This window comes from Lissotriton vulgaris, chromosome 4_1, assembly GCF_964263255.1.
Source record: "Lissotriton vulgaris chromosome 4_1, aLisVul1.2, whole genome shotgun sequence".
In the NCBI taxonomy this organism is placed as follows: domain Eukaryota; kingdom Metazoa; phylum Chordata; class Amphibia; order Caudata; family Salamandridae; genus Lissotriton; species Lissotriton vulgaris.
The window spans coordinates 415,919,425-415,944,812 of NC_141691.1; positions in this window are offsets into that span (position 1 = coordinate 415,919,425).

Below are 25,388 nucleotides of genomic sequence, written 5' to 3' on the forward strand. Positions count from 1 at the left end.
CGTGTGTTTATAATAGTGTGTGTTCCTAGAGTAGACAAGGCAGATCTTACGAGTTACTTTCCCAATTCTCTGACCGGAGACTCACCTTTTGAGTGTCTGATGCCTTTCTGCATGTGAGGCTGCTTTTTTAGATTATTCGTTGAAAAATCTGAGAATACTTTCCATTAACTTCCTTCTCCGTCTTCCTCATCACAGTTTTTATTCTTTGTGTTCCTGCAGGAACATCCATGCAGTGGTGAGTATGTTTTCTTTTTCTTTTTTGGACACCTCCATGTTTCGCTTTTTTATTTTCTTTATTTTTTTTTCACCGCTCCCGCTCTATGCGTTGGTGCAGCGTTTTTCTCTCTAACACCTCCGCTCTTGTGCTGAGCGATTGGGAGCGGCTGTGAGGTTTAATGTTTTTTTCATGTTTTTTTCACCGCTGCTCCTGCACTGGGCGACTAGGGGGAGGCAGTTGTGTTTTTTTTATTCATTGCGCTGCTCCTGCATTTTAGTGGGCAGGAGTGGCAGTTGCTGCTCATGGAGGGGATTGGTTGTGTGCCTCCACTCTCACACAAAGTGCTGGGGGTGGAGGGGGCAAGCATTTCAGCAACTTTTACTGCCTTCCTACTGCACTTACCTGCAATGGCTGACATCTCAGCTGGTAATGGCTTCCCCGCAAGGCAGTTCCCTGGGGAAGTTATGGACGCCGGTTGCCGTCTTTGGCGTGCCGCGTCACAGGGTTGGTGCCAGTTGCTTGACAACAGTGTCTTTTGCCTGTATTTAAGTAAGTAGTTATTCCTCCATGTCGGCAGTTGTGTTTTGGTGTGCAGCCCTGGAGGGTAAATGCTCTGAAAAGCACTAATGCATCATTCTTCTGGATCTGAGTCATAGCCTGCTTTCTCCCATCAGCCTGTGGGCATGGATATTGAGGTCCCTCAAGCCATTAAAAATAAGGCAGTGGATTCAGCTTTTGTGGCTCGGGAAAGGGTGGTGCATAAAGTTCCCAAAGTTTCTTCCCAGCCTGTCCCAGACTCTGATGATTCAGATGAGGAACAGCAAGGCCTATTTGTTAAGGGCGCTAAATTGAAGGAAAATTTGTCCTTTCAAACTGTGGTTCCTCTGGATGAGGAGGAAGATTTTTTCTCTCAGCACCGCTGGAAGGAGCCTGATGCTCTTCCCATTCATAAGGCCATCTGGAGGCTTTTATCCAGGGAATGGTCTAATGTCAAGAAGGTTGGGTTCCCTCTGTTCCTCGCAAAGAAGTACCCTCTTCAGAATTTCCTGACTGAGTTTCTCCCTCAAGGGAAGGTGTACTCTCTGATGGTGGGTCTGACTTCCAGTGGTTCCATCATCTTGGAGGATGCCTCACCCGGCCAACCGGTTGATAAAAAGGTGGACGGTGCTGCTAAGCGGTCTTACTCTGCTGCTCACTTTTCCATTAGGACTGGTGCATACGCCTCGTATGCGGTTCAGTCACTCCCACATGATTTTTAGGCCTAGTTGGAGGACCTTCAGCAAGGGGGTAAAGTCATTTTGCGTCTGTCTCTTATGGAGTTTCAGGTACGCTTCTTGTCTGACATTACCTTTCACTCCCTGTATGCTGCTGTGGCAATTTCTGAAACCATTGTTTCAGCTTGGTAGCACATCTGGATGAGGTCATGGAAGGCGGAGGCCTCCCAAAAGGCCCTCCTGTCTCATTTGCCCTTTGATGGGCTAATTTGTTTGGACCTCAACTGGAGGATCTGCTAAAGAAGTCAGTGGAAGATAGTAAGCCCCTGATGCCTCTACAGCCTGCAGTAAGAGGTCAGGGTTTGGTTATCAGCTGGGTTTCGGGAATCCCCCTTGGCTGGGAAGGGGCACTCCCCCACCCTTCTCTGATAAATCCTTGCACCAGCCCGCGGGAGCCATCCTTGCCAATTCACATCCAAAATCATGACTATCTCGGTGTAGAAGGCCGAATTGGAAAATTTTCTTCCACCTGTACAAGCAATTTCACCAATTCCTGGGTACGTCGCCTTATGGTCAAAGTTTATTTTATCGACTTCTCTTCTCAGCCACCAGATCTTTTCATCCGACCAGACTCCTCAGGATCCTCTGAAACTGCTGGGTTTGATGCAGGGGATCTTGTAACTTCTACAGAAGGGTGCCTTCATTTGTGATCCAGTTAACAATTTGGGTGAAGGTTTCTACTCGCTGCTGTTCTTTTTGGGAAGAGGACATCGGAGGGTTTCTGTCCTGTCCTGGCTCTTAAGACTGTGAATACCTATATGCCTTACTAGAGATTCAAGATGGTGAGTTTGCAGAAGATTTTGCCCCTTGTTTCTCCTGGGGACTTTCTGAAACCCTTAGACCTTTTGGATGCTTTTTTTCCATTTTCCTGTGCATCTTCCCTTCCAGAAGTATCGGCGGTTCTTTGCCCAGGACATCATTTCCAATTTGGTGTCCTCCCCTTTCATTTGGCCTCTGCCCCTTGTGTGTTCACAAAGGTCCTGGCTCGCCTGGTGGGTCTGTTGCATGCAAAGGGGTGCTTTATTTCTCTAACTTGATGACTTGCTAATTTCTTCCTCGTCTTTCATATTGGCCCAGGAGGACGCGGCATTGGTGCGGAATTGGCTGGAGGCCCAGGGGTTCCTTGTGAATTTCAGCAAGTCAGCACCCACTTCAATACATGGTTGGGGATGGTGATGTCCTCCGGCTCAGATTCCACTTAGGTCACGTCTGGAGTCCCTCCAATCTGCCCTGTCAATGTCCACAAGGGACTGTTTGCGCTTTCAAGGGGAAATTGGCTGGTTCCCTTTTTCCTGGTTTCTTGGGCTCGCAGACACCTCTTTGATCTGGTGTATACCCTTCTGTCTCATTGGAATCTGAGGTCCCAGGATTACAATGCCTCAGTTCCAGTGACTTCCGCCATTTCTCTCCAGCTGCGCTTGGGGTTGCTGCTCGACAACCTGGCAAAGGGGGTGCCCTTGGATTGTTTGCGCTTTCAAGGGGAAAATGGCTGGTTCCCTTTTCCTGGTTTCTTGGGCTCGCAGACACCTCTTTGATCTGGTGTATCACCTTCTGACTCATTGGAATCTGATGTCCAAGGATTACAATGCCTCAGTTCCAGTGACTCCCGCCATTTCTCTCCAGCTGCGCTGGGGGTTGCTGCTTGACAACCTGGCAAAGGGGCTGCCCTTAGATTTTTCTGTACCCTGTTCCCTGATGACCGATGCAAGCTCTTGGGCTTGGGGTGTATCCTTTGGGACTCTTTCTTCTCAGGGTTCTTGGACATAAATGTAAATGTAAATGTTGTATACTTGTAAAGCGCACAGCTGCCCACACTGCGGGCGTCCCGGCGCTGTATACCGCTGGGGAACCCGTTCTGGCTTTCCCTGTGAGATGGTCCCTTCTGGGCACCCCCAAGGTGAGACCAGGCATCCCCGGCGTTGAAGGGGCCGTTGTGAAGATTAAGCAAGCTATTGCCCAGAGTTGCAGAGTGGGACCCAAGGTTAGAGTAGGCACCGAGGCGAGAATTATCAGGCCCACGGACATTTTGACCCAAGACCCCGCCTGCTTTGGGAATCGAACCCTGGTCCTGGGCTGATCTCAGCTTCCCGGTCTGCCGCCTCTAACCATTGAGCCACATTTCTTCACAGAGAGATGGATGTCTTCAAATTGAAAGAAACTGGCAGCACTGTTCAAAGCTCTTCTGAACTTTACCCCTCATCTGAAGGACAGGTGGGTTCAGGTCGGGACGGACAATCAAGTGGTGCGTGCCTATTTGATTCAATTGGTGGAACTCGTTCTCCGCTTCTGGCTCTCCTGGTGGATCAGATTGGGGCTTAGGTGTAGGACAACTTGCTGGGCCTGACGGTGATTTATCCACTAGGGAGGGAGAATAGGCATGGGGATCAGCTGAGTCGCCTCTTCCCCTCCTTGGTTTCTCTGTCCCTGTCTCCACAGTTATTTTGGGAGAGTTTAGGGACGTTCAGAGAACTTGGTTGCATCTCTTGGCCTCCCCTCAGGATGCTCTTCTGCAGAGCGTGGATGCCCTGATCTTCCCTTGGCTTCAGTGTCTTCTCTTGGCTCTTCTCCCTTTCCCCTTCTCACCAGGGCGTTGGCAAAGATCAGGAAGGAAGGGGTGGTGGTGCTGATGGTGGTCCCATTTTGGCCTCGCCAGATGTTGTATCCCCTCCTGCTCTATTTGGCTGTTGGAGGCTCAAGCTGTTCCATTCTCTGCTCCGCTTTCCTCTCTTGTCTTGCCAGGGACTCAGCCAGTTGGTGTTGGGGGGTTGGAAATTGAGAGGGGAAGGCTAGTCTCTTTGAGTTGTTCCTTGGAGGTGGCACTGTCCATTCAGAATTCTAGGAAGGTCACTACCCTGCTGGTTTATGAACGTCACTGGAGGTATTTCTCTGGTTAGTGTTCTTTGAGGAGGTTTGTCCCTGACTCGTGTAAGTGGGGTTCTGTTCTTGAGTTCCTCTGAGATGGTTTCTTGATGGGGCTATCAGTTTCTACGCTCCGAAGCGAGTGGTCCACTATTAAGGCAATCAGGGGGCCTCTCTCCTCTCTTCTGAGTTCTTGGCGTCTCGCCTTCTTCACAGTTTCTTTCTTTGGTGGCCTGTCCTGTGCCCCCCTGGGATCTCCATCTGGTCCTTCATGCCTTTGCGGCACACCCTGCCTTATGTGTCTCTGGAGTTTCTTATCCTAGATGTGTGGTTTCTGGTAGCCCCTACCTCAGTGAGGCCTCTGGGGAGCTTGGCACCTTGCTTTGCCATCCTCCCTAATTGCATTTTTTCCTGATGAGGTGGTTCTTCGCCCTGACCTGGCCTTTCTTCTCAAGTTGTCCTCTCCTTTCTATTTGTCTCAGGATATTGTTCTTCCTGCCTTTTTTTCTAACCCCTCTAAGGCAGTGAAAATCTTGCTTCACTTACTGGATTTAACAAGGGCACTTGTTATTTACCTTGAGCGGATCGCCTTCTTTCGCAAGGTAGATTTTTGTTTGTCACTTTTGGTGTTGCCCGGCGGGGTCATCGCCTTACGACAGCTACACTTTCGCATTGCTTTAGGTCTCCAATTTCCTTTGCCTCTCTTCATTTGGGAAATCTCTTCCTCCTGTCCTTCAAAGGCATTCCTCCAGAGGTATGTCTTCCTGCTGGGCTCCTTTTAAGGGCACCTCCACGAACAATCTTTGTGTGGAGGTTACTTGGTCCTCCCCTCATTCCTTTATCTTCCAATATAAGTTGAGAATGGCTGAGGTGTTTTCTGAGGATTTTGACCTTTCTGCCCTTGCTGTTGTTCACAGATTGTACTTGTCTGTGAATAAATTTCCTTGGCATCCTCTTGGATGTCTGTTTTGATTACTTACCAGTAATATTCATTACTCCAAGTCATTGTCTTCCTCGTCACAGTCATGTTTCCTCCCTCCATCCCTTGGGAGTTGGGGACAAACAAAAATAGAACCTGTTCCTTCTGATCTCTACTCTGCTTGTGGATGTTGCAGTATGTGGTCTGGGGTAGCCCTACCATTATAGGTCAGGTGACAGGTACTTGCTGTCAGGCCACCATGCTGCGCCCTGATCATGTAGTGCTCCTGTGTGACTGTGATGAGGGAAACTACGACTCGGATTAATGAAGATTACTGGTAGGTGACAGAATCAACTACTGTGCAAAGGATTTATGCTTTTAGATATGGGTTTGTGACTGACACCTTTCTTCCCTTAATCCAAATAGTATTTAGAATACGGAGTTTCCTTTATGGAACACACTTGCTGTATTATAACAATGTTTACTGTGATCTAGACAAATATTCTATTTCATGTTATAGCCAAATATCGATCCATGGATTATATTACCTTTTAATGCTGAAATCTGAAGATTAATGTGTAATAAGTAGATGAAAGTTAAAAAGATTTAAAAATGAAACCCTTTATCTCACGCTAACTCTCTTTATCGACTCAATATAAATTGTTAACGATGTATTGTTGATGTAGATGATAGCTCCTCATTTCTCTTTGTCCAGTGGCAGAGATTATATAATGATTATACCCAGAAATTGAGATACAGAAAACCCTGCTCCGTCAGTATTACATATTTTTCCAAACGCTGGGTGTGTTTTGTATTTGTATTTACAAACAATATTCCCTCTTCTAAAGTAAGTGAAAAAACATACATCAACAATTTTATAATGTTGTTCTCTGAAAATAAATAATTTTTCCACTGTGCCACTCCTTCCTATCATGCACTGCAAAAAGTTTCACTAAGTTATTTTGGCTGTCAATCTGATTCTCATTTATATGTACTAAATGCATGCTGGAAGTTTCTGACTACCTTAGAAAATACATGTTTGTTACTGTCCATCTATTTTGCCTCACTTTTTCCTGGTGCCTCCACAGACCCTTCCATTTTGCTGTTCAACACATCCATGGAGAACATACAAGTGTGTAAAATATGCACTATATAGGCCTTATTCACAGACTTAACTGTGACTAACCCTTGCAGAACTAAACCAAAGTAGTCCTGACTTACTCCTCAAATCCAGTAGAAATGCTGCAGTACTAATGGATTAAGTCACACCCACTCATATCAAATCTTCATGAATCAGTTTCAACTGACATCTAATTTTCTAATAAGCTTTTTCAATCTTAGAAAAAAAGTTGATCTTGCCTGCATTCTGGTAGAAGGAGCTATCCCCTCCAAGAAAAATGGACCCTAGTGGGCCCACGTAATTAAATACTGAATACCTAACACAAAATGGGAGGCCACTGACACATAACAGCAACAATTGTGATGCTTTTCTTCTCTGGCACACACATATATGTATAGTTAACTGGTTCAATTGACGTTCTTCTGCAACCCAAGCACCGTTAAAAGTTTATTGGTACTCTGAAATATTAAGCACCACATACTGGATTACGTTATCACCAGTAAAAAATATTGTATGCAACCTGGCATATTATGGTTCAACCCATGGACATTGGTGCCAACTGAGGTGGAATTTTATTTTTTGGCTTAAAACTTTTAAAGATTTTGCCTTTGACTCTATAGCATCCAACCTCGGCCTCAGACAACTCGTCACTGCACCCACCCACGCCGCCGGCCACACGCTGTATGCCGTGTTCTACACAAGCACCCACGTCACCTTCGACCACACCACTGAACCCCACTGGACCGACCACCGCTGCATTCACTTCACCTTCAAAAAACCAACCACGCACCACTGCACCCAACAGCTGCCTCGCTGCAGCTGGAGCAAAGTCACCAAAGACCAGCTGCTCACCACCCTCTCCCAGAAACAAGCCACTGACCCCACCATCCCAGACGCCGCAGCCTGCAATCTCAGACAGTGGAACGAAGCCTGTGCCAACACCCTCGCCCCACTGAAGAAACGCTCCAACAGCCACGCGGGCGAGAGAGCCACCTGGTTCACCGACGAGCTCCTGGCCTCCAAGCGCGCATGCCGGAAACTGGAGAAGAAATGGCTCCACGAACGTACACCGGACAACCACGCAGCCCACAGGACGCCACTCGCAGACACCACCACCTCATCAGATCAGCCAAAAGGTCCTCCTTCAAAGACCGCCTGGATAACAACGCACACAACAGCAAAGAGCTCTTCCGCATCGTTAAAGAACTATCCAATCCCAGCGACAACACCAACGACATCCCGCCCTCACAGGAACTGTGTGACTCACTCTCCATCTTCTTCCACCGCAAGATCTCTGACATCCACGACAGTTTAAACACCACGACCGACCCGACCACGCCAGAATCCACCCCTCCTCCGAACACCAACAACGCCAACCGCATTACCTCCTGGTCCAACGTCAGCGATGACGAGACATGCAAGGTCATGAACTTCATCCACTCAGGATCTCCGAATGACCCGTGCCCACACCACATATTCAACAAGGCAGACGCAGCCATCGCCCCCCAACTACGGAAGGTCATCAAAATCTCCTTCGAAACAGCGACATTCCCGGAAAGCTGAAAGCACGACTAAATCAATGCCCTCCTCAAGAAGCCCAAGGTGGACCCCAAGGACCTCAAGAACTTCTGGCCCATCTCCCTGCTCCCGTTCCCGGCGAAGGTCATCGAGAAAATCGTCAACATGCAACTAACCCGCCACCTCGAAGACAACAACATCCTGGACTCGTCCCAATCCGGATTCAAACGAAACCACAGCACCGAGACTGCCCTCATCGCCGCCACAGACGACATCAGGTGCCAATTAGACAATGGCGAAACAACAGCCCTCATCCTCCTTGACCTCTCGGCCGCCTTCGAAACGGTGTACCATCGCACTCTAAAAACACGCCTCCAAGAAGCTGGAATCCAAGAGAAGGCCCTCGACTGGACCACATCCTTCCTCTCCGGCAGATCACAGAACGTCCGCCTCCCACCCTTCCGATCCGAGGCCACCGACATCATCTGCAGTGTCCCCCAGGGCTCCTCCCTCAGCCCAACGCTGTTCAACATCTACATGGCCCCCCTCGCACAAGTGACCCGCCACCACAACCTCAACATCATCTCCTACGCCGACAACACTCAGCCCATCCTCTCCCTCACCAAGGTCCCACGCACTGCCAAAATCAACATCCACGACGGAATGAAGGCCATCGCCGACTGGATGAAGAGCAGCCGACTGAAACTGAACTCGGACAAGACGGAGGTCCTCATCCTCGGACCCAACCCCTCGGCCTGGACCCGTCCCAATCCGGATTCAGACGAAACCACAGCACCGAGACTGCCCTCATCGCCGCCACAGATGACATCAGGTGCCAATTAGACAATGGCGAAACATCAGCCCTCATCCTCCTTGACCTCTCGGCCGCCTTCGACATGGTGTACCATTGCACTCTAAAAACACGCCTCCAAGAAGCCGGAATCCAAGAGAAGGCCCTCGACTGGACCTCATCCTTCCTCTACGGCAGATCACAGAACGTCCGCCTCCCACCCTTCCGATCCGAGGCCACTGACATCATCTGCGGTGTCCCCCAGGGCTCCTCCCTCAGCCCAACGCCGTTCAACATCTACATGGCCCCCCTCGCACAAGTGACCCGCCACCACATCCTCAACATCATCTCCTACGCCGATAACACTCAGCTCATCCTCTCCCTCACCAAGGTCCTACGCACTGCCAAAATCAACATCCACCACGGAATGAAGGCCATTGCCGACTGGATGAGGAGCAGCCGGCTGAAACTGAACTCGGACAAGACGGAGGTCCTCATCCTCGGACACAACCTCTCGGCCTGGGACGACTCCTGGTGACCGACCACTCTCGGGACAGCACCGACACCCACCAACCATGCACGTAATCTAGGATTCATCCTCGACTCCTCCCTCTCCATGTCCAAACAGGTCAACGCCATCTCCTCCTCCTGCTAAAACACCATCCGCATGCTCTGCAGGATCTACAAGTGGATCCCGACCGAAACAAGAAGAACGGTGACACAGGCCCTCGTCAGCAGCAGGCTGGACTACAGCAACGCACTCTACGCTGGAATCCCAGCCAAACACCTACGACGACTACAGCGCATCCAAAATGCCTCTGCCTAACTGATCGTCAACGTCCCCTTCTGCAGGCACATCACCCCCACCTGACAAACCTACACTGGCTCCCCGTCGACAAGCGGATCACCTTCAATCTCCTCGTCCACGCACACAAAGCACTCCACAACACCGAACCAGCCTACCTGAGCAACAGACTCAGCTTCCACACCCTACCTACCCACCTACGCAGACCGAAAACCTACTAGCCTACAGAAGACTCCTCAAGACCTGGCTCTTCAAGGAGTAGCAAACCCCCCCTCTCCACTTCCCTCTCAGCGCCTTGAGACCCTCACGAGTGAGTAGTGCGCTCTACAAATACCATGATTCATTTATTGATTGATTGATTGACTGTCTTACCGCTAGATTTGTGTAATAACTAGACTCTACACTGTTGCATTAGCACAAAAGGCCATGTATTAGGACAGGGTTGCTAACATTCTATTTAAACTTTATTAACATTAAGAATATCTCAACATTATGAATCTTGACGTATAACCAGACAGTTCCATTCTCCCCGCATAATTCACAACTCACAGGCTTCCAATTGCCCAGTAAGTCCATCTCCTTTGCTTCATTCTTCTCCTTCCACTAACTGACTTTGTTCCATATACTCAGTCACTCCTTCACTTGCCCTACAAACATGCTCCCTTAAAGATCCTACCCTTGCTCATCACATCACACGCACTGCTTTCAGTCATCTGTGCTCCCTTCCCCCGAAGGGTGCATATGCCTGCATGTAACTCACGCTGGTAGTGGGGGTACTGCCAACAATATTATGAAAATGTAAACTCAAAACTCACAACAGCAGTTATTAGCTAAGCAAAGAGAGCTAAAATAATGCATTCAGGGAAGACAAGGCAGCAGACGGCAGCAAGCCCTGCTAAAAGAACACAGAGGGCATTCAGAAAGGTACTCATGAAGGGAAGTGATGACCAGGCGAAGATAAATGAGGAAGACGTCCACCTATTCTCACCGCTCATCACCAGCCACATCCCCTAACTGACACCATGGCGAGCAGCGCAAGTATTGTGCCAGCCTTGCCCAAATCAAGTCACCAACCTAAAATATATACAAAATTTCCCTTCATAAAGGACGCTGGGCCAGCATTGTGTCTAAGTAGCAAGAAAGTGGCTAACCTTCCCGCTCCACTCCAACTAATCAAAGCACACCAGATGGCACATCAGAAGCACGACTGCAGTGAGATAACATCTACCAGCTAAAGCCACGCAGTAAGTCACAGGTGCTAGCAAAGAGGCAAAGATCAAAAGAATTGAGGACAGCGGACACCCAAGACTAGCCTCCGGGGCCACCCTGAGTCAGATTTGCCCCAAAAAATTGCTACATCCAAGGGGTGCGACAACAATGTACTTGGGCAGGCCAAGAGCAATACAGCAGCAACAAGGAGGAGGGAAAAGAATGAAAAGCAGGAAGTGAAAGTACTATCAACTACATCTGTTTTAGGCATATCAAAGAAGGACCCTCTGACAAAATGCCACCACTCCGACTGCAGGAAGAGGAGGAGGAACAGAAATCATTGGAATCACACAGGCCTTCCTCCAACACCACCCCAAACGCACGTGGAGCTTGGCCAAGACTCTTGCACTGACACAAAACTCTGTCAGAAGTTAAAGTCAAACCAAATTCAGAAGAGCATTTTAACCTCTCAGCCAGGTCCAATCACAGGCTGACGGACCCCAGGGAGGCCACCGCACCGACAACTAAAATTGAAGCAGGAAAAGCACAAACCACCCTACAGCTGTCAGCTTAAGAATGGTGTACCCAACCAAACATAGGACAACTACAAGCACAACTTGGACATGACACAGCCTTAGCCCAACCTAATAGAAAACTGCAATGGGCACCAACACCAGTGGCTCAAGACATAAAACCAGAGTCATCATATCTCACACCTGAGGAATGCGAGGAGTTGGTAGCCTCATACTCCACTGCACCTGGAGGTGAGCCACAAGAACGAAATGACAGCTTTCCAAAACCTAATTCCGAAAAGGACAAATATCAAGAAAGAGAAGACATCTGGTCCTCACTGCTACACCCAATGCAAATGTCCGTAAACGCAATACAAAACCAATCAGACAAGATGGATCTTCAACTATCAGTCCTCAATTCACTCTCTATCTTTGTCGCTAATATGGACTACAAGTTGGCGGATCTCAATCACCTGATCAAGAGGGCTCAGTCAGAAACACGCCTTATTCAGGTCAGTTGCACCTGCAAAACAATTGTGGACAAGCTGGCGACACTACCATCAGCAATAGACAATCTTCTCGCTGAAATAGGAAAGGCAATCACAGACAAACCAGCCCATGCATTTGCAATTACAAGTAACGGTGAGCAATCTAATATAAGCTTAAGAATTCAAACCCAGGCCCAACACTCTGCCGCAGGGTCACCAAAAGCAAGGCAGCCCCGGGAGGCCATGGACTTACCAACAATAGTTACAGACAACACTTCATCGAGCCAAAGAACAATAGTGCAACTGATGAGTAACATCTCATGTACAAGCATATCTCCTCAAAAACCTGCACTGACTAAAGGCGCACAAACCTCCAAACAGCAGAAAAAAGAAAGATGGAGGGGGCGAAACAAAAACGAAAACAGGCTCTATCATTCAGGAGGGGAACGATCCATAGCCCCGGGAAAGTGCTAATGGATGGTAGTCAAGTGCCAATGGACGATCAACGAGCACCAACGGACGATCAACGAGACGCCTCAATTAGGGAGGGTGAAGCGATGGACCCAGGCTGGGATATAAAAGAAAGGCTAACTCAGAAAGAGGCAACAGGAAAGAAAGGGTGCATGCCCCTCAACAGTCTTACAAGTGACAGGCCGAGGACAAACCGGGGAATGGAAGAGGTGGCATAAGAGGTGACAAAGACACGACAATAAACTCACATTCGGCACTTGACAAGAGTGCGCAATGCGTATTAACAACAATAATAAAAGAACCAAAAGATCCAGCAGACAATCAAACAGCTAAACAGGGCAGAGGACGCACGAAAGAGGAGATGAGTACTACAACAAGCCCAAGCATAGAGACAAACTTGAAAAGTGAAAGCCGGCTTTTTGGCCCTGGAAGATTGTTGTGTGGACCAACTAGGCCATTGGAAGCCTTAACGGCAATACAGAGCTGTTTGGATGAACAAAAATTGCTTCCTGGTACAACAACAACAATTGTGTTCTACCCAGAGTATATATCGAAGGGACCAGTCGATATTTTAAACAGGGGCAACATCCTACGACTACTAACGTCTACTAACAGCCTAATGAACATAAAAACAACTGACCTTGAGTCAGTCAAATTCATCAAGCCACCCGACTGACCAGGTTTAGAAGCAACAAAAACAGTGTGGGCTACACCAGACCTAGCTGAGACAATCTTAAAGGAACAAACCAATCTCAATTCCTGGGGTATCAAATTATGACCATTTACCAACCACAATACCCAGACTCCTTATTGATCGACCGGTAGAGCATAGAGCATCCTGGGTTGGCCCAACCAAGCACACCATTCTCAGTACTGTGAGGAGCAGGTAGCAAAAGTCTTGAGCGCAGGGAAACAAGAGAACACAATGACCACAGGACAAGCTCAACCAGAAGTACAGCCAGACAAGAGTGGAACTGGTTATCCAGGACTTAAAACATCAAACCTCGTCGACTGTGACATACCAAGCTCCACGTAAATGAAGCTAGCAAACTCAGTGAAAATCTGTTCCTGGAATATCAAGGGTCTGGGGGACAAGACTATGGATCCGGAACTGCAAGCATATCTAAAGGAATTTGACATCATCATGCTCCAAGAAACATGGTGTGAACTACCAACAGCAGTGCACGGATTCAACCTGCTCTATTTACCTGCAACAAGAAGTGCAAAATTCGGCTACAATAAGGGAGACCTTGCTTCTTATAGCTCTATAAAGAGCAGTTATGCTGTGGACCCAATTCCAAATGACTTAGCACTTCCCAATGCTATGCAAGCAGTCCGAATCACTGCACGGGGAACAACAAACAAAGAATATATAATACTTGTAAACCTCTACCTGCACCCACGTGAAAAAACCAGAGGCAGTCTTCAACTGAAGAAAGAACTAGTGAAAATGCTAATGGAGGAAAAAGCAAACAGCTGGATCATCACAGGGGATGTTAATCTAAACATGCTTAACAGCCGAGCCGAGGACATTAACCCAGAATCCATTCATATGGAAAGTAATACCGCAAGATAACAACACAGATGGAAGATCAACACAAACCTCTAATAAGCTTTTGCTGTTGTTAGAGCACTGGCTTTCATGCTTAAACTGAAGATTTCCAGGCGATCGCCCACAGACAGCAACATTTCACAATACAGTAGCAAGTACCACACTAGACTACACATTCTGTTCTCGTGGCATGTTCTAAAAAGTAAAGGACTACCGCATCGAAGGTTTAGATTTTAGCAATCACCTCCCCCAGGAGATCACGATAGAAGCACTGTTAACATGCAAATCACCCCCAGCAAACACACACTGCCCCAAATTTGTCAACAAGAAAAGAGTGAAATGCAGAATGAATGATCCAGAAGGCCTTGTTTCCCTCGCAAAGTAAATCCTTGGAGAAGTGCAAGTAGCCAATTCAAACCAAATAGGAAGCTGGGAGGCGTCTGTAAAAATCCTACGTAATAGTTATGAAGACACAAGCGGACACTGGCAAAAAAGGAGATCGGCTCATCCGCAAAACCAATACTCATACAACAATTTTAGAAATAACGCTAAAGTAAAAGGTTAAAAGCATTGATAGAACACACACCACGGAGGCTAAAGAAAGACCCTATGGCACTGCTAGAAATCAGGCAGTTAAAAACCATCAGCAGGAAATTAACCTAGCGCCTCAGAAAAGAAGCCGACGAGTCTCTTTGGGCCAGTTCCTGCACAACATCAAAAATAACAACAGCGCGCAATTCTGGCAGAAGATTAACGCTCTGTCTAACCCCTGGAGCCAGGGCATCAACTCGCATGTTACAGAAGAGGCATGGACAACCTTCCTTGAATAACATCTGTGTATCTGTGCTTCATAAATTACAGCTCGCCGTTTTTTTTTCTTTTTATCACACCCAGAGAAAGTTACAAAAATACATATATATTACATATTTTCATAGTATGAAAATTAGTCGTACCAATATAATACATGATTTCGTAGAAGATACTTTGACAACAAAAGAAGAATATATACATATTATCTAATACATTTTATTCACAATGTTTCAAAGGACCTTAGCAACTTTACATCACCTATATTATTCAATCAAGGTATATGGCAGACATACAGCTGCATACAACACTCATGCCGAGGACCCTTTTCGACCCTCTTTATACCGATTACCATCATTGAGCCACCTCGGCCTCCCCACTCTACTTTGCAATGCAGGCCCATATTTTTAACCCTCAGCTTCTAGCTTTCCTGCCTCTACATGGGTAGAAGGCTGCCTCCTGTTTCCAGACTCCCAAAAGTCGATTTCCGCAGATAGCTCTAGTCTCCTATAAATGTCAACGTCCGGATTATTCAGTTTCACTGCCCAAGATGTCTAGTTCTTTTCTAAATCATCCGGCATTGCTGCCAATAAGAAATTATATACGCCCCCAATTCTACAGGATTTAGTTCTAATTAGATCCATCAGGGGGATCTTCTCAATCTTCACCCTGGCATTGCATGCCCTCAGGATACTATTAACCTGTGCGAATTTGAGAAACTGATTAGGGAATATCCCAAACTTCTGTTGTAATTCCAAGAATTGCGGCTGCTGTTTCCACCATAAAACTCTCCGATTGTAGTTATACCCTTCCTCTCCCACTCCTGTCCCACAGTATTGTAGGCATCCTTCGGAAAGAGCGACCCCTGCCATAGGGGGTGTATTGTGTGACTCTAGGAATTTCCATACATTTTGAAATCTGTTATCAAACTTGCCTTGCACTCTTTATGATTTTAAACCGAACTTTATTATAGTAGCTGTGCTCCAGTTGTTTTAGAAGAAGCCCCAGGGCTTCTCTTCCTACTGCTAATTCAAATATTGTAGGAATTTCCTCACTCAAACTAATTCCATCCCTTCCATCTACCCTCAGTAAGGAGGCTATTTGATGTAACAAAGCTGTCCAATAATATAATGTAATGTTTGGAATTGCCAACCCCCCTCGATCTTATGTCAGTGTCAGCAATTTCATAGACCTCCTAACTTTACCATATTGCCACATAAAATTGGAAAACATAGAATTGATGTTTTTAAGTATAAGATCATCCAAGGCTAGTGGGATTGACCTGAACAAGTATAGAAATTTCGGCAGGATGCTCATCTTCAAAAAATTTCCCCTCCCTATAATTGACAAATGAAGGCCGTTGATCCTCTTTAATTCTATAGCTATGGTTTTAATTAGTGGGTCAAAATTTACTTTAATTATATTGTCTACTTTTGCTGTGACACGCACCCCTAGATAAATTGCTGACTCTGCTCGCCTTATGTCTTCGAAATCCACATTTTGTGTGGAAACCACAGTTTTTACCTTGTTCATGCTATAGCCTGATAGCCTGCCAAACCTTCCCGTTATAGACGTGATCTCATCTAGGGCCTCCTAGATCTGATGTTACAATTGCCACATCATCGGCGTAGGCCAATATTTTGCCTGATACCCCTTGTATATATAAGTTTAATTTTAATTGATTGCAACAATTTCTCTAGGAGTGATTAATATATAGAGCGAAAAAGATGGGTGAGGGGGGGCACCCCAGCCGGGTTTCCCCTGGATATTGAGACCACCCCTGACTCTTTACCCATAACTTGTATCCGAGCTTTTGGATCTCGAAACATTGCTCTGATCGCTTTTAAAAATCCCTGGCCAAACCCCTTTAGATCCAGGATCCCCCACAGAAATTCCCATGTTACATGGTCAAACGCCTTCTTGGCAACAATGATATTACTCTTCTAATATGGTCAGTTGTTTGTCTATCTGGTACCATGTTGCCACGGGGAGACCAGACGGCCAATGACCCTTCCTAACCAAGTGGCCAAGATCTTGGAGTATATTTTAATATCTGTATTGATTAGAGAATTCGATCTGTATGACCCTGACTCCAGGGAATCCCCATTATAGTTAATCCCTTTGAACAAATCTACTTTGTATAGCTCCAGGGGTATTTGATCAGGGCCGGTGGCCTTTCCTGAAGCCAGGCTCAGCACAGCAATTTGGGTCTCCTCTTGTGAGATGTTTAATTCCAATTCTTCTCTTAAATCTTCGGCTAGGATAACTCCCAGCTCCTCTGTTGTCACCATCCGTCTAGTATTATTTACTGGATACCTTCCTCCCGATCACCTTCTTAGGAGTATATCACCTTATAGTAGTCTTGGAAAGTTTGAACTATGTTGTCTGGGTCAGTACATTCCATTCCCCCCTAGTTATAACTGAGATTTGGTTCTGCACTGACTTTTGTCTAGTGAGAAAAGCAAGTCTCTTCCCAACTGACTCTCCGCTTTCATATAAATTGTTGCGCCAGGACTGAAACTCCTCTACTGATTTTTGGGCAAGCCACCCATTAATCTCTGCCTTAAGGATCTGAATCTGAACCTGGCTCTGCGTTGTCTCTTTTCTTTTCCCTGCTTAATTAACAGTGAGTACCCGTCCTCTGCTACTTTCAGCATTCTCATCTGCTCCTGAATTTTCTCCCTGTGAATAGCTCGTGATTTGGCCACATGACTAATAGTTTCCCCCTCAAACCTGCCTTCAACGCGTCCCAAACTACTATTCTAGGAGCGCTGTATCTATTAATATCAAAAAAATCAATTGCCCATTTTCTAATATGATCTATATATTCCCTGTTGACTATCAGTTTCTTATCAAAGGTCCCTTTCCCCCTTTTTTAAATCAGCCTGGAGCTTCCATCCCCAGAACTAGCAGATTATGATCCGATATAACCTTAGGTAAGATTGATATATTGGCCTTGTTAAGGAGATATGCTGTGCAAAAAAAATAATCAATCCTAACATATTTCCTGTGTGGGAACGAGTTATAGGTGCTACCCTGATTCTGAGGTGTATTTTCGGTCTGCCACATATCCACCAATCCATGGCTCTTAATAAGAGATGTAACTGCCCTATATGCCTTTGGTTTCAGCCCTTGATAACTTCCTTGGCTGTTACCGCCAGGTTGTGGATCTGGGGCAACGTTCAAGTCCCCACATAAAATGAGGGGTGTAGGCCATGTTGCCAATTCTACCTCCAGGTCTTCGAAGTTTTGGGGGTCGTTATAGTTTTAGCCATAAATTGAACATATAGTGAAACCCAGCCCAAGCTCAACTATAGCCCACCTCCCAAACTTATCAGCTGCTTTACGCTTGACTGGGCCCAGTGACATTTTGGCCAAAATGGCTACCCCTCGAATATTCGATGTTTGTGAGGTGGCTACCAATAAGTTATAACCCTGAATCATCATCAAACGTCTTTTCTCCCAAGGGATATGGGTCTCTTGAATTCAAATATTATCAAATGAGTTCAACTTTACCAGCTCCGCCCATTTACCCCTTTTAATTACATCATTAAGTCCTTCCACGTTTATTGAGCAGATATTTATCCTCTCCGTCTAGCTTTAATTCTAACAGTTCCAACAGTTCCGAGCACACATAATAATTCTCTTTTCTCAATCATATTCTGCAGCATTTTCATCCTTAAAAATATGATTTTCTGTGTCATACATATATCTTTTAATTGTCTACATTTTTCAACCTTTTCTCTGAGTTTTTGTTCTCCACATTTTACCCCCACCCCCCATACCCCCAACCCCTCTGAGAGACACTCAGACATATGTCTGTGTGTGATGAGTGCATTGCACCTACCCAAGTGCCCGTAAACAATAATTTTATCTAATTATGCTGTGCTACTACAGTAACCACCCTCCCTTCAGTGTGTTGAATGTGCTGACATCAAAAAATAAATAAAGAAAATTAAAAGAAAGACAGAACTGCGGGAAAGGAGAGAGAAAGAAAACCCCAAAAGACAGAGGGTGACATAAGGCAACCATTTTCTATTCTATATCTCATCCAACGCTTTTCATACTTTTAGGGTGCCCAAGTATTCCTTGGCTTTTATCTCAGATGAGAAATAGCGTGTTTGCCCATTTCAAATAACCTTTAGCTTAGCAGGGTTATTCAAAAAGGCCTGAGCCCCTTTATTCTGGAATGGTTTAATCATCTGCCTCAGCCTCCACCGTCCTTAGACGGTGGTGTGGCAGAAATCAGGGCAAACAAAATATGAGACCCCCTCCCTAGTACCTTTTGCCTCAGGTCTTGCCTTTTCGTACACTGCTTGACGCAGCAAGCAGGTGCCAAAATACACCAATATAGCTTGTGGCAATGACCCTCTTCTTACTGGTTTTTTTTGCACAAATGGTACCCTATGTGCCCGCTGAACCTCTAATGACCAGTTCCAGTCTGTCAGTTTAGGGATTGAGTCTCTATGCAGTCAGTCAAAAGGTCTTTATTTCGATATATATCATAAAAGACAATATACAACAAGCAAAAAATACATTTCATAAAAAATTAAGACAATAAATAGAATACACATGCAAATCGATGACATATCTGCGGGCATCCTCCCCCTCAACCCCCTCAGGAACTTCCAGGACGCGTAAATTGTTCTTCCAGTTTCCACTGGATATCCGTTGTCTGTGTCTCCTGTGATTTAGCCATTTCCTGGATACTTGCCAGAGTTGTTTTGTGGTTCAAATCCGTGATTCCAGATCCAGCATCCGCTCCCCGAATGTTCAACATGTTTTGGACAACTTTCGCACCACCCCCTGTAGCTTCCTCATTGCCGCCTGAGCTTTGCTCCCATCCTGTTGAGTTTCCTTGCGGTGAGCGGAAATCGCCTGCATGATTGTTTCTAATGTTGGCATAGGGTTCTCGCCTCCCTTCTCCCCAATTTCTGCATTTACTGGGGTGCCTCTAAGTTGGACTGAAGGGGTGTAATCCCATGTAAGCTGTTTCTCCCGTCCTTTCCTTCTCCTCTGGATAGTCCTGGGCTTTTCCCCCTCTGAGAGCTCGACTTCTAGGTCACTTTTACTTACATCTGGATTACTGCTATCTGTAACTTTATTTGACCACTCCCCCCCATCCGAGACAAAAATAAAATCCAACTCCTTCTCAGAGTCCTTCTCGGGTTGTTTTCCTACACCTAGGCACTCTTCCTCCTCTGTCTCTGCCTCTACTTGCAGTATCAGCTGAGGTGACGCTTCAATAGCAGTGTTGGCAGTTTTGTCAGCATTAACCATTCACTCACTGATGCTATTTTCAGTGGCCTCAGTGTCAATGGGGTGAGTACTTATCTCCTCATTACTCAATTTTCCTTCATCTCCGCCCCTCTCTCCTTTTGCTATGGTTGCATGCTCATTTTGCAAATCAGTCTGAGAAACTCTTCTGCATACCTGCGTGTCCAGCCCCTCCTTTACGATCTTCGCCCCTCTGGTCTCTGACCAGAGGGGCGAAGCAAGGCGGTAGGGGCGGTAGGGACGCCCCTACCGCCTTGCTGCCATTGCCTCTCATGAGTACCACTACTGTGGGGCCGGGTGGCCATGCTGGCGCCTTCACCTCTTTGTGCCCGTATTGGTGTAGCCGCCAAATGGTCCGTTTCTGCCGCGCCCGTAATTGCAGCAGCAGGGGTTTTCAGGGCAAGTCTTGCTTTCGCCTTCACCAGTGCTGCTGCTGTCTTTGGAGCCATTTCCACTGCCGAATAAGCAGTATAAAACACTTGGCCACACCATCACCACTGTAAAGCCTTACACTCCTGTGCGTGCAAGTGAGTCTCCTGAAGTAGTGCAATCCCCTCTACGGACTCAATAAGCATATATGTTATGATGCCTCCACATTGAGTGCATTCCCCTCACATTCCATGAAAGACATTTTAAAACATTAGCAGTACCCATTGCAATTAGAGAAACAGCGCTCCATTGCGATCTTCTCCAGTGACATATCAGTCCCAAAATCCACCTGACCTAACAAAACCTTCCAATTCCCCCTCTCCAGGACAGCTACTATCAAACTAGCTTCCATCCATACTCAAACAATATACACAAAATACTCTGTGAGTTACAGAGGTATAGGGAGCGCGGCTGATCTAAGAGACCTACGCCAATCATATGGCATCAGCCATCCATATGAAAAGTTAGTCCCAGAACAATGACAGTCATTCTAAGTCTGGCATCTCTTCAGGTATATGAACCATTCTAGATTACCATACTCATTCAAATATTATCATCTTCTGTATTAGGCGTTACTGCTGGCATCTTCACGCTATCACTATGGGACGTGTTCATTTCGTTGTCGGCTGATTTCTCTGGAAGATTTGGCTTCCACTGTTGGGGTGAGGCTCGAGCCTGCTCCAATGCTACCACTGTGTGTAAAGCCTCGGCTCATTCATTCTCTGTTTGAGATGATGATGGTTTCCACAGGGTTCTCCTGCGGGATCAACGATGCAATCGGTTTACGGGGTTGTTAGGCCTCCGTCCAGGGTGGGCAAATGCCCCCTCTTGAGGTTTTCCACCCTCACCTCTAGCCAGTCCCAGGCATCTCTAGGAGAGTCAAAGTAATGAGTGTTCCCCTCCTGGATGACACGCAACCGGGCCGGGAATATCAGAGAGTACTGGAGGCCTTCGTCCCATAATGCTTTTTTGACCTCCACATAGGAGGCCCGCTGGGCGCGCTCCAGAGTGTAGAAGGCTGACAGGCCCTCAGGAGCTGCCACGTTTCGAAACCAAGTTTCCAGGAAGCCACCATGTCATCTCCTTCCGACCCTTCCGGAAGACCCACGACCATGAGATTATTTCTGCGGTTGCGTCCTTCCACGTCCTCAGCCCTACGCTCCAATATACTTACTCTCTCTGTGAGGGCTCCCATTTGTTGTTCGATAGCTTTCTGCGCTGGAGTCAGTTCTGCCATGCTGGTTCCAGTAGTCTTTACCCTCTCTGAGAGTTTCTTTTGTCCTTTCCTCAATAGGCCAAGTCCGACCGCTACAGTGCTAATGTCCTGGTGGAGAGTAGCCTTCATGTCAGCTATGGCCTCCTTTTTTTATGAAGCTGCTGCTGTACATGGTCCTCTAAAGTGAACTGCGGTTGCTCAGGGGTGCTATCCTCCGGGTCCTGGGAGGCCCCAGCCTGGTGACCCTGTGACTTTCCCATGATTATATGGTAGCAATAGATAATAACGAAAGCAGTCCCTCCACTTCCACTACTTTCCGAATGCGACACACAGTGGTTGCCAAGCGGCTGTTCGCCATTCACAGTCACCCTTCCTCTGATGGGTATCATCACCCCTTTAACAAGTTGTCTCCCACAACAGTCGGCTCCTTCAGATTCCCCTTGGTAAGTGCTGATATTCAGTGTCCCAAACCGATCACCGGGGAAATAGGTATCACTTCCCCTCAAATGGATTACCAATCAGGGTATGTGGGGGATGAAATTTCATGTTGTTTTTCTGGGCATGAAAAGGGCATATGATCTATGGGCCCGTTCGCAGCTGTGCACAAGTATACAAACACAGCAGCAGTGCTCACTCTTCAGGTGTAGGGTCCAGGCCTTGCCCAAGATAAAACTCTGCCAGAGGCGCTCAATGGCGTCAGGGTTCTCCGCCATACAATCTCACCCGAGGGACTGCCGCAGCTCTCGTCTCCAAGGACCGCCACTTTTAACAGGGGCCAGGAAGGACCAGTATAGCTGCCCAGTCACCAAAGACCCTGTTCGTGGGACTCGGCCCAGTGAACGGATCTCTCATGTTCCCCGTACCTCTGCTGACGGTAACTTCAGGCGTGTAGAGAAATTGAAAAGTCACCAAGTTGGCAGCATCAACCCCAGGAAGCCCGCTGATCCTCCCTGGCTGTCAGTAGTCTGGCACCCCTCTCTGCACCCGGTCGAAGCAGCAGGTCCGCTCCACACACTCTAGGGAGCCGTAGACCCTTCCAGGAGTCCTCTCTCAGGCCGGGTCTCTGCCTCGATTGCGTACCTGCTGCCAATGGCTGCACCAATTGTCTCCGTCCTCCGTACATGTACAGGCACTGGCCTCAGCAGTTTCCCAGTGCGGTCACTGCTAATCACAGAGAATCCACTGCAGGAGCCAGGCCAGGTCACAGTCGTTTCGAGAGACGACTTCGCCGCCATTTTGGGCAGCGAGGGCAATCCCATAGTGATAGCGTGAAGATGCCAGCAGTAACACCTAATACAGAAGATGATATTATTTGAATGAGTATGGTAAGCTAGAATGGTTTAAATACCCGGAAAGGTGCCGGACTCAGAATGGCTGTCATTGTTCCAGGACTAAGTTTTCATATAGATGGCTGATGCACTATGATTGGCATAGGTCTCTTATATCAGCCGTGCTCTCTATACCTCTGTAACTGACAGATAATTTTGTGTATATTGTTTTAGTTCTTCTCACAGCTTACAAGTCTCTGCACTCAGTTGGTGCAACAACTGCTCCGGGCACTCTCCTGTGGTTCCCAACCCCTTTAGGGTGCTAGGGATGATCGAAGCAGTTCTGGTTGTACACTTTTACAGGATAATGGGATGGCTGATGCGGAGCTCTCTGCTCACGTGTCCGTCATCGTCCCCCGGCAAAGTCACACCCCCAGATTCACCATAGTCATGTTGTCCACTTGTAACCGTACAGTCCTGTTCATCAGCTCACTGCCAAAGCCACAAAAAGCAGGAAGAACTCCAAAAAGGCAATGCTACGGCCTTGACTCAATCAATGCGTGGGCCACATTTCTGCACAGACTTTCTTGCCCCAGAAAAGACCAAAACCTGGGTCCCAGTTGCATCCGAGAATATCTGAACCTGCCACACTGTATTCTGCTACCAAAAATACGAGGACACCGTAAAAATCATTCAGGAATGTCTGCCAAACACATAGGTCAGCTTGCAACTACACAGAGATTCGCACCCTGTGATGCAGCAGCATCCCCCCTGACATGGCCATGCAAAACGTTCTCCCTGCTCTAACAATCCTGCACGCAAAGTTCAGGAAACTCAGCACCTTCTTAAAAACCTCAGCTAAATCTTCCTCTCCTCAATCACCCACATCAAAATGCCCTGTATCTTCACCATTTTCTCCTTTGGCAACTGGGCCACCCACTGCATCGCGTCCAGCTCTATACCCAGAATCTCAGCCCCTCTGTCTTCTTGTGAGCCAAAGGCACCCTGAAATCCTGTGCTAAAGATTCAAAATGCTGAAATGCCTGAACAGAATTCCCTGAGACATGAGTGCCAACAAACAGGAAATCATCTAAATAGTGAGACACGTCCCGATGGACACTCCTCTTGTTGAAAGCCCACTGCAAAAACGTGCTGAACAGTCCAAACAATCACAAGTTGTGGTGCAACACATCATCAGCAATTAGTCCACGTGGATGGTACCCCCAAATTGCTTGCCTAGCAAAGAGAAATCAGCAGGATGACTAGGCAGTAATTGAAAAATGGACTTGACATCGCACTTCGCCATCTCATCTCAGAGGTGGACACTGCCAAAATGGTCCAGCTACTCTTCCCTCAGCCACCTCCTTGTCCAGTTTTGCTGCTACTGCCTGAGAAAGTGCCCTCTTTGACTTCAGAATGTCCACCCATGATGCTCCCTAACATCTTGATAACGCACCGAAACCCCTCAGAAAATCCCTATTTCAATTGCAAAGCTGCCTCCCCTGTCTAAGTACATGAATAGACAATGTATCAAGGTCTCCATCTTAATTGGGCCACGGACCCTTAGGCCCACACTGCCATGGCCTCTAGAGGCCATCCACTGTTCTGCAGGGCTGGAAAGTGTAAAACACTGCATGATGAGGTGGCGTTCCCTGCACTTGGAAACTTCATGTTTGAACTTAGACGGTTGCCGGGAGCAGAAACCCTAATTGAAGTTCCAATATGCCCCAGTGCTGGGTCCTTCTAGCGGCTTCTGTACCTATCCCACACTCTGCGGCACAAGAAATGGCTAAAAGGACTGCTAAGTCACTGGCAGGCCACTGGCTGTATTCGTTGAAGCTGAGAATTGAGTGGATGGCCTCCACTGCATCATACCTCACAATCATCCTCCCCCTATGGCTAATCAAGGTAGAGGCTGACCCTAGCCCTAAATTCTTTATCGTAACTCAGCCTGGCGTAACCCCCAAAGTGCATTTGTGCTTTGTGAATAATGTCCATGTACATCAGCTGTGCAATTGTTCTATCCAAAAGACGCTTGTAATATATGCTAGTATAAATTGAAAAGGCTACGGTCCAATTCTGCATATTTACGGGAACTCTCAGCCTCCTGGTCAGTCCCTATTCCTCCTTATTGGACCCCTCCTTTGCCTGAATTAACCTGTGAAGGAGTTTAAAAACATATTCATGTTTTCGAATTCTATTCCTGGTTTTCTCTGACAAATGAGACCCCACATGCATTGCCAAGCCCATGAAAGGTAATCTCTTCTTATGTTTGTTCTTTTCAGTCTCCGCCTTCTTTTCTGCTTCACCTTGCCCAACCTTACCGCTCCTTTGGACTCGGGTACTCACTTCCTGCTTGCTGGCACCCACCCGTCAGGTGCCCCTGGTGCTACTGCTACATCTGCCAGCTTGGCCTGTGAGTCACCTACCACTCCACCCCCAACACACACCAACCTGCAAGCCTTACCCCCAACTCTAGAGTCCTGAATATACAACGCAGCCCACCAATAGCCTTTACCTGCTGATACAGCTTCATCCACCATCTTCTGCTTATGCCGTTCTTTAGACTTGGCATTCCCCATGTCCACTCTTGACATCTGTAATACACCAACTTCCCATGTTGTCCGCTCCTTCTTCCCAGGCCTCCCAGCCTCCTG